This window comes from Macrotis lagotis, chromosome 1 (assembly GCF_037893015.1).
Source record: "Macrotis lagotis isolate mMagLag1 chromosome 1, bilby.v1.9.chrom.fasta, whole genome shotgun sequence".
Classification (NCBI taxonomy): Eukaryota; Metazoa; Chordata; class Mammalia; order Peramelemorphia; family Peramelidae; genus Macrotis; species Macrotis lagotis.
This window is the reverse complement of record NC_133658.1, coordinates 527,554,086-527,565,017: the sequence shown is the minus strand read 5'-3', so window position 1 is coordinate 527,565,017 and position 10,932 is coordinate 527,554,086.

Below are 10,932 nucleotides of genomic sequence, written 5' to 3'. Positions count from 1 at the left end.
AGCCGCCCGCGGCTTCTCCGCGCTTGGGGCGGCCTCGCCGGGTCTCTCTGGAGGTCGCGTTGCCCCGGGGCGGCCGCGCCCTCGAGGCCCCTGAGGGCAGGGAAGCCGCCCACCTGCCCTGGCACTGCCGGCCTGGGCGCCTGTGCGTCCCCTCAGAAGCAAAGCCAAGCCCAAGTGCGCCCTCCCGGCCTGAAGGCAGGAAGAGGGAGGAGCTGGAGGTGATTCGTGCTCTTCCCCCTCCTTTGGGCGCCGCCGCCCTGCTAGGACACTGGGCATAACGGACTCGGGGCTGCAGCTGGAGACCAGAAAGAACTGGGCTGGCAGAGGGGTCGAGGGCAACCGTGTGCCAAAGCCAGGGGAAGTGCCCAGCACTCGGACTGCGAAGTCGCTCTGCTCTTGGCCGCCAGCCGGAAGCGGACTGAGGCAGAGACCTGGCTGAGGAGGCTTCGGGACTCTGTGTGCGGACAGACTGGAGGACCGGGGGCTGGACCCTGCCGGCAGAGGAGAGGGGCGACGGAGAGCGCGTCCACAATCCCTCAGAGTTGGGCAGCTAGGGGCCCAGAGGGTAGATGGGGCACCGGCCGCAGAGTCAGCAGGACTCGAGTTCAAATGGGACCAAAGTACCAGGTTGTGTGAGCGTGGGCAAGTCATTGAACCCAATGGCCTTGCAAAAACGAAAAATACAAAAGAATTCCCCAAAGTCGTTCTAAAGTGTTCGCTTTCCTTGCCAGGAAGGAAGAATGGGGGGGGGGGGGGGTAAATGAGGGTATGTTGACACATCTGAGAAATACTTACCTTCTTCGTTCAAATTCTCTTACTAAAAGTTGCCTATGGGCGGCTAGGTAGTGTAGTGGATAGAGCACCGGCCTTGGAGTCAGGAGTCCCTGGGTTCAAATCCGGTCTCAGACACTTAATAATTACCTAGCTGTGAGGCCTTGGGCAAGTCACTTAACCCCATTTGCCTTGCAAAAACCTAACAAAAAATAAGTTGCCTATGAAAGTTTCCAACTACAGAGTTGCTTTGTAGTCAAACTCTAAGAGAATACTTAATATGACTGTGATAGAGAACCTGCAAAGTCTGGGAGGACAGACTGAAGAATGGGAATTTACCCAGCCTGCTATGGAGGAGGGCTGGTTTCTTCTTGTGGCAAAGAATTCAGTCTTTACAGATTGTCCAAACTCCATATTTTACACATAATTATTTGCTACATTAGGTAGGTGGCTTAGTGAGTAGAGGAGTGACTGGAGTCAGGAAGTTGTATGACCTTGGGAAAGTCACTTTACCCTTTTGTTTCAGTTTCCTCATCAGTAAAAATGAGAGAAGGAAAATATTCCAGAATCTTTGCAAAGAAAACCCCAAATTGGTCACCAAGAATTGAACCCAACTGTACAACCAGCAAAAAATATCACAACTATGGAATCTGAGCACCAGAGAAATCAAGTACAGTTGCACAATATAATAAATAGTAAATAGTAGATCTTTAATTTTGAAACCAAGTTCTTCTGATTGCAAATCTCTATTTATTCCCTGTACAATTTTGCCAGTAAGACCAGATCTCATTCAAATGCTTCTTCCTTTCTCTGTCCTTTTTTTTTAGATATTGTTTGGTATGATCTTTACTAAAGTCTCACACCTCAGGCATAGCTAGGTGGCACCAGTGGATGGGACACTGACCGTGGACTCAGGAGGCCTGGAGACATTTCCGAGCTTTAGGCAAGTCCCGAACCCTGACTGCCTCAGATCCAGGGCCAACTGCAGTTGTCCCGATCCACATCTGGTCACTGCACTCAGATGACTTCTGGAGGAGAAAGTAGCTTAGCACAGCAGCCCCTCACTCAAAATCCAAAATCATGTTCTTATCATGACATCACATACCTGATACCACAGTCTTCCTTTGAAAACAAAGGACATATCATCCCATTCCTCAATACTGAAGTTGTACTTTGTCTTGAGGACAAGGGGAGTCAAAAAAAAAAAAAATCAAGCCTGTAGGGAGTTGTGTTTCTGAGGTTTAACTGAGCTGCTGTTCTATGGGTCTTTTTGATCTAGCCCTGCTCATGCAAATTCAGAGGCAAAGAAGCACCATCTACTTTTGTAATTTTAGCCTTTCAGTGCTTGCTTTCAGATTCTGAGCCTCAATCTATGGACTGACCTGAGTTTTGCCCTGCCCAGAATATTTAGTGTTCCTTAGCAGTACTGCATTTCAGATAAATAAATTAGATAGTTGAAAGGGGGATGAATAATTCCTTTTAAAAAAATAGCAATTTCAGGAGATTTAATTTTCCAATAGGCAGCTTTAGTGCCCCCAGCTGAAACACTTCCTCAGTGAGATTAGGAGAATTTCCCTAATCCTAAAAATTGTGTGGTTAAAGAATTTGATAGGAGTAAAAATGTTGCAAAAATCAATATTCCTGGCCCTTATTAATGGTTTTGGTTTTGTAAGGCAATGGGATTAAGTGACTTGCCCAAGGTCACGCCTTCAGTAATTATTAAATGTCTGAAGCTAGATTTGAACTCATGTCCTCCGGGCTCCAGGACCAGTGCTGTATTTACTGCCCCATAACTACCCGTTATTAATGATTTTTAGAAAGCTTGGATTTTGATGGTTGTCCTTCTTTCCCAAAGCAGACCTTGATATCAGTAAGGTGAAGACATGACAAGCACATGGATTGGATTTGAGTTAGGGGGTGCTGTGTTAAGTCACCAACCTCTCTTACTCCTCCATAGCCATCTGAATCCAGTGACCAGATATATTAAGATGACTGGAGATGGCGTCAGGTGCGAGGTAAACAGGGTTAAGCGACTTGTCCAAGGTTTAGTGAACTTCATTTATTCTGCTCCTCCTACCCCCATTGCCCAACAAGTCTTAGGAATAATTAGATCCTGACCTTGGGGAGAAGATCCACAGAAGTGGAGTCAGGCTTTAGCCAAGGGCCTCTACTGCTGTACCACCATACAAATCTGAACATACCAAAGGATGATGATAGTTGAATACCAACTGATGGTCCCAATGGCCATCTGGGAAAAATATGGCTAACTAAACTGGTTAGACACTCTTTGTATGAAGGGAGGAGATATGTGCCAATTACTTTGTTAGGTGGGTGATTTTATGTTCTTTTGAAAGAAGTTTGGTTGTGGCTTTTGAAACATGGGATATTGGTGAAATTGTCTTATGACAACTGTTCATTTACCAGCTAAATTAGTGAGCAATTAAAGCTGTTTCATTTTACAGAAAATTAATACTCATACTGATAAGTAACTTGTCCATCTATTGGCATTCTGGTAGGAGGTAAAAACATTTAGCTAAGTATACATACATACATACATATAAATATATATATATATGATTTTTTAAATTAATTTAAAAGATATTGCATTTTTTACAAATTAAAGGTTTGTGGCAACATTGCTTCCATTGGTGCCACTATTCCAACAACATTTTGATAATTCTTGCAATATTTCAAACTCTCATTATTATATCTATTATAGTGATCTGTGATCTTTGATAGTATTGTAACTGTTTTGGGATGACTCACAGGGAACACTCTTATATGTTTAAGAGGTAGTCTGAGTTAGCAAGACCTGGTCATGAGATACCAGTGACTTTTGGCAATCCCAATTGGACCACTTCATTCTGATTGTTTTGCCCTTCATGCCCTGAAGGCCAAGGGAAGGAGGCAAGAACATTAGAAGCTGAGATATAAATTAAGCTAGGTTCTGTACAAGGTAAAAATCTCTGGCTGGGAGTGGAATGGTAGGGAACTTTGAGTGTGGGTCACTTCAACCTTGATCAAGAGTAGATTTCCTTAAGAACTGGAATGTAAAGACATTATTGAAATTCTGACATCAGTATGATCATTAAGGTAGTAACAACTAACATTTAGTATTACAAATTTTCTATCTAAAGCAAATATAGTTGATGAATATTTGGGTTCTGACTGCTCCAAGAAACAATGTTCTAATCTCTCTTCTTTTCCTTCAGTTTCACTATTCCTTGAGATGCAACAATATTGATGTTAGATGAGTTAACATTCCTAGAATGGCTTCAAACTGTTAGAGTCAAACCATGTATCAATCATAGTTTTCTTATTTTAAGAAATTGTCACAATCACCCAACAATGAGACAAAACACTCCACCAAAAGTTAATGACTCACTGGAGGTTTGCAGGATTAGTATTTTTTATTAATAATTTTTAAATTGTGTATCTTTTTTTAAACATATGCTATTGTACACTTGTATGCACTGGGAAATCAAAAAATAGTCGGACTCAATTTATTGAAATATTTGCTTTACTCTGGGTAGAATTCAAAGAATTCTAAGAAGCGTTGCGTCTACTGATTCGGGGACAAGAGAATAATTCATGTAATGAGTTTTGATTAGTAATTTTTCAATTGAGTCCGGTCTCTGTGACCACTTTTGAATTTTTTGGCAAAGACTCTGGATAGAATTGCCACTTCCTTTTCTAGCTCATTTTGCAGAAGAACAAACTGAGGCAAACAAGATTAAATGTTTTCCAGGGTCTCATAGCTAGTAAGTGTCTGAGGCAGGATATGTAATCAGATCTTCCTGACTCCATATCTCTTGTGCTCTATCTCCTATGCCACCTAGCTGCCTCATATAGTGATGGTAATAATGTAATTGAAAAGATCCCAAAAAGGAAATGGAACATTGGGTAATAGAAAAACCAGTAAAGATGTCAGAAAATAAATAAAATGTAGCTCTTGCCAGTTGTCAGAGAAATGGGGACTACTAAGAGTCTTGTATACATTGTCAGATATAATTTCTATCAGAGACTTTTGGTTATTTTTTGGTCAAAAGGGTTTGATTTGAAGGGAGCAATGAGAAATTACTGAGATAGACAAAAGAACAATAAACATTGGATTTTTAAAGGTTAAAAGCTTTAGTCCTAAATGACTGAAATATGATTTGCCAAAAGGAAAAATTTTCAAATCCTAAAGGTATCTCAGCATATTCTTTCATAGCTTTTCCCCAGTGATCAAAACCAAGTAGATATTTAATTTAGTGACTAGGGGCAATGCCATTTCCTCCTGTTTTCTTATGATTGATAGGACTTCAACCTGGGGACTGAGGCCTAGTTAAAATATTTTTTAGGAAATACATGAAGATTTTGTCATTCATTCATGCAAAGAATTCTCATGGTAAGTGTGTCCTACCAATATCCTTTTCATTTCTCACCAGAATGCAATCTGTACTCTTCCCATCACACTCCAGAAAAATCTCTATTCTGAGACATCCACCTTCAGTACTCACAATTCCTTCATCTCCTCCCTTCTGATCAGATTCCTCCTCCCAGAACTTTCATTTAAGAAAGGTACCCAGATAAACTATCTCTCCAGCACACCACCAAACCTGAAAGAATGGGCACAGCACTCAGCTGGGATGAATTCTGATCACCCAAAAGTTTGTGGGTTCAAAGATGTAGGTTGGTGAAAACTTACTAATTCAATGCTAAGATGCTTTGAGATCCAGATCTGAGGGTAACGACCATCAGAAAAGAGGGAATCAAGAATTGAATGCTGTTTAATAAATATATGGAGGGGTAGGGAGAAAGTAAAGAGTGACTCTGGTCCAGTGCTTCAGACAAGATTATGGTATCACCCTATGCTGGTGTGTTTGGAGCATTATCACCTCAAACTGAGGCATCATTATTTTTGAGCATTTGGGGGATACATTATATCTGAGCTTTTAATCTTTTCCCCTACAGCTAAAATTTTCTTCTTTACAAATACATTTTAGTGGTGCTTTATTTTGCCATTTTATCGAAGTTAATTTCCCAGTACTTCATTGCAATAACCATGATGGTTTTGTCTTTGAATTACCTGCACTTATAGCACAATGCCTGACGCAGTTGTGGCCCTGTTCTCTACCTGTGGTTCCAGGAAATCCCAATCTGCTAACTTGGGTATGTTAATGATGCCTTTGTTATAATTGCCTAGAATTTGATGGCATATTGAAAATAAAATTACCATTTAGGGTCTTTGGTCTGTGCATGGTTGGAAACTGACCTAATATTATTAATGGAAATATCTGAATATGACCTAAGAGCTAGTTGAATTATTGTAGAATCACTATATGCAGTGGTCATAAGATGATGTCATCTTGGGAAAAATAGCCAGGACCCAGAGGAATCTCTGCCTAGTGGTTAATCACCAGGGAGTCTCCATCCAAAGCTTAAGGCATATTGAAGATGTTATAAAACATTCTGGGCAAAAATAGTTGAACTGGTCCCAAGAGAAGGATAAGGCAAGAACAACACAACAAAAACTGGAGGACAGCTAAGTGGTGTGGTGAATAGAGTGCCAGACCCTGGTAAGGAAGACACCTCTTTGTGAGTTCAAATTTGGCCTCAGACACTTCCTAGCTGTATGATCATGGGCAAATCATTTAATGCTGCTTCAGTTTAGAAAATGAAATGGAAAAGCACTCCAGTATCTGTGCCAAGAAAACCCCAAAAGATAGCATAAAGAATAATATGACTAAAAAACTACTAAAACAAGTCAAAAATACTGCTTGGTATTCTCAAGAAAGATAAGCATAAGAGGCAGAAATGGAGGAAGATCTATATGTATAGAGATAAGAGTTGAAAGCCCTGAGTACAAGATTACTGCTAGGAAAAGAAGAGAGAGAAAAGTATGTGCTGTTTATTAATGTTCCAAATATTATACTTACTTTTCAGAAGTGATTCAGGCAACTTGGTCTCTGAATTCAGGAATATTTAAGAATTCAGAAAGATTATCTGTATTGCATTTTAGAAATTTAAAATGTTTTCAGAAGCTTTACATTATGTACATTAAGCAATTTTCTTAAGCAAACAATTCTCTACATGATCAAATAGTATTTCTCCAAGTCATTTCCATTTCTGTCTTTCAAAGGTACAAGGAATAATGATCTGTGAGTGGTCCTTCAGATGAATCACAAATAAGAAAGGATACCTATGATTCCAATGAGAGCATTTCCCTCAAATTAGGGAATCAATGTATGTACTATCATACCTTCATTAATGTACCTTGCAATACCATAACAGAAGTTTTCATATAAATCACATGGTATTTTGAAAGGGTGTGATTAACCTAAAATTTCTGCCTTGTTTTATGTAATAAATTATAAAATACAATTATAATTATGTTTTATATAATAAATTATATTATAAAATAAATATTATATAATAAACTTTATTGATATCTAATGAAATGCAGAATCACTAAATATTACCACTAAAATCATCTAGTTTTCTTTTCTGCTTATCTTTACAATTGCTGTCAAAAAAGGTTTTAGAAAAGTGCCTAATGCTAGAACCCTTTTATTTTAAGTTTGATGCCCCAACAGGGTACCCTACTACTGAGAGAGCAGAAGTTTGAGTTAAACAATGGAGTGCTGGGAAGTGTGATTACCAAATGCTTTTCTTCCACTTCTGGTAGTTACTGTTCCCATAAATGGTACTAAGTAAGAAACAGTTGATGCTAGTCTTTGATTAGCAATACTACATGATTTACGACATGGCTGAAGAAGAAACATAAGTAAAAAAACATGAAAGCAAAAAAAAAACATCTTCTGGCACAAAATAACTAGAGACATCTATAGAAAGTATAAGACTTGATATCAATATGTTAAGAGGAAGCGTTTCTCAGCTTATCCTATATACCAGTAAGTTACTGAAGTTTGGACATATACTTTTTCACTCCTTCAAAGGAATGAGAAATTATAAGCAATATTCTACTGTTGAAAGACTATTTACCAAACATAGATATGCCCATCCAGGAACCACAATTTTCTGCATAAAATTCTACAGTTTACAAAGGTGTCATGACAGTGTTTCTCTGCATTGTGTATTCCCTACTAGAGCTCACTGATCAAGATGAGACTTTGGGAACAAATTTCTTGTGATGTTGACTTAGCCAACAAAAAGTTTAGAACTACCCTGTTCTTCTCAAGCAGATTTGCATATTCTCATCTTTTAATTCATATCTTGCTAAGCCTGCTGTGGGTCTTGCAGAGCAAGTCATTGTCATCTAGTTCCTTCTCTTTTTATTCTCTACTTCATGTTTCACTTTGCCCAATTTATTAAATAATATGGGGAATGAATGGTTAAGTTTTTCTTCATGGTGTTATAAAACAACAGAGATAGGACTAAAATTACATTTCCTGAAGCATTTTTTTCATGACTAGAAGGAATAAAAAGAATGAAATCTCTGGTAGAATTGTATATGCCAGTGATTTCAATTGCATTTTATAGATAAGGGTCTGTTCCCAGTCTCCAAAAACAAAGTTAACATTGATTCTGCAAAATTATCACAAATTCCTTATCTCAAACCTTAAGCATTATTTTCTCAAGAGGGTTTTCATATGTGTGTGTGTGTGGGGTGTATGAACATGTATGTTTTCAATTTAAGAGCAAAGATATTTTTATTTTCTTAGAGAATTTTTAACACTCCATTAAAAATTAAAATAGAGATTTTTCATAAAAATCAGGACTCAGAAGAACTGTATCATCAATTGGGTTCTCTTCTAAGTCTCTTCTCTTGCTACCATTTCTCACTCAGAGTTATTCTAATGACTCATATAGTTCTCTCTCTACTCAACTCTTTACCCTTCCAGTCCCTAAATGTGTTTCACTGGTAGGAGTTGTAAAAAGAATAGAAATCAGATTTTTCAAATGTCTCAACATTTGAAACACTAGAACAGTCCTTAGATGCCATGACCTTAAGGGCTAGGAGTTTCTCTGAGAGAAAAACTAAAGGAAAAAAGTAGAAAGCAAAGCAAATGAGAAAATAAAAAGTTAATCCCTTTAGTGAAATGATTCTTCCTGAAAAGACTATATGCTAGGATACTGGGATGCTGAGAGGGGATATACTTCCTTAAAGACCAAGCAGGACTGAGTCCTATGATCCTAGATCAAATAGGAGACCTGGGGATCCTGATAACATTACAGAGGATCAACTGTCTGTTGTCAACTGGGGGCCACTTGGTATAATAGGGAATTAAGAGATTAATATTTTACTTATGTTTCCAACTCCATGCAAAAGTAGTTTTCAACAATCATTTCACTTTTTTTTGCACGATACTAAGGTTAAGTGACTTGCCCAAAGTCACAGAGCTAAGTATTATTACCTGTCTGAGGTCGAACTTGTGCTGAGATCCTCCTGACTCCAGGGTTGGTGCTCTATCCACTGAGCCTGCCCCACCATCATTTCTATTCTGCAAGGTTTTGAGTTTCACATTTTTCTTCCTCCTTTCCCTCCACCCTGACAGAAAACAATCTAATACAAGCAATACATTTATAATCAAGCTAAATGTCAATTCATATCAATCATGTTCTAAAAGAATCAAAACAAAATGAGAAAAAAAAATCAGAGAAGAAAAAATATAATACATAAAATATAAGACGTTTTGAAAATTGAAGTTAGTTAGCTTTGGTTTGCATTTAAGCTCCATAATTTCCCTCTGTAGATGTTGGTGGCATTTTCCATCACAAGTCTTTTAGAATTGTCTTTTGATTATTGTACTGCTGAAATGAACAAGTCCATCATAGTTGATCATCATCCAATATTGCTGTTAAGTGTATAGAGTGTTCTTCTGGTTCTGCTCATTTCACTCATCATTAGTTCATGTAAGACTTTCCAAGCTATTTGGAAGTACTATCCCTCATGAGTTTGGTTTTTTGGGGTTTTTTTTTGAAGACAGTGGGGTTAAGTGACTTCCCCAAGGTCACGTAGTTAGGTAATTATGTATCTGAGGGCAGATTCAAACTCAGCTCTTCCCAACTCCAGGGCTGGTTCTCAATCCACTGTACCATTTTAGCTGCTCTGCCTCACGAGTTCTTATAGAACAATAGTGTTCCCTCACATTCATATGCCACAATTTATTCACCCTCTCCTCAATTGTTGGGCATCACCTCAATTTCTAATTTCTTATCCCTGCAACGACAGCTGCTATAAATATTTTAGTACATGTGCATTTTTTATCTAGTTTTGTGATCTCTTTGGGATACAGATCTAGTCTTGCTGGATCAAAGGGTATGGACAGTTTTATTGCCTTTTGGCTATAAGTCCAAATTGCTCTCTAGAAAAGCTGGTTCAGTTCACAACTTCAAAAAATGCATTAATGTTCCAGTTTCCCTATGTTCTCTCTAATATTGGTCATTTTCCTTTTTAGTCATATTGATTAATCTCATAGGTGTCAAGAGTTGTTTTAATTTGCATTTCTCTAATCAGTGATGATTTAGGACATTTTTATACAACATAGATAACTGATTTCTTCATCTAAGAATTGCCTTTTCATATCATTTGGCCATTTTTATCAAATGGAGAATAACTTGTATTCTGATTAATTTGACTCAGTTCTCTGCATTTTGGAATGAGTCCTTTGTGAGAAACAATAGCTATAAATATTTTCCCAACTTAGTACCTTCCATTTCATCTTAGTCGCATTGGTTTTATTTGTGCAAAAAACTTTTTCAATATAATTAAAATTCTCTCTTTATATTTTATGATGTTCTCTATCTCTTTTTTGCTCTAAAACTGCTCTACTTTCCTTAGATCTGATAGGTAAACCATTCCTTGTTCTCCTGATTGGCTCATGACCTTTCATGTCTAAATCTTATAGCCATTTTGACCTTATCTTGATATAGGATGTGAAATGTTGGTCTATGCCTAGTTTCTGTCATACCATTTTCCAGTATTCCTAGTATTTTTTATCAGTTGAATTCCTATTCCAGAAGTTGCAATCTTTGAGTTCATCAAATAGCAGATTACTATAGTCATTTACAACTGTTTGTATTATATCAAATCTATTCCACTGATCAACCACTCTTACCCAGTACTAAACAGTTTTGATGACAGATGCTTTATAATTTTTTAGATCTGGTATAGCTAGACCATCTTCCTTTGCATTTTTTCCCATTAATTTCCTT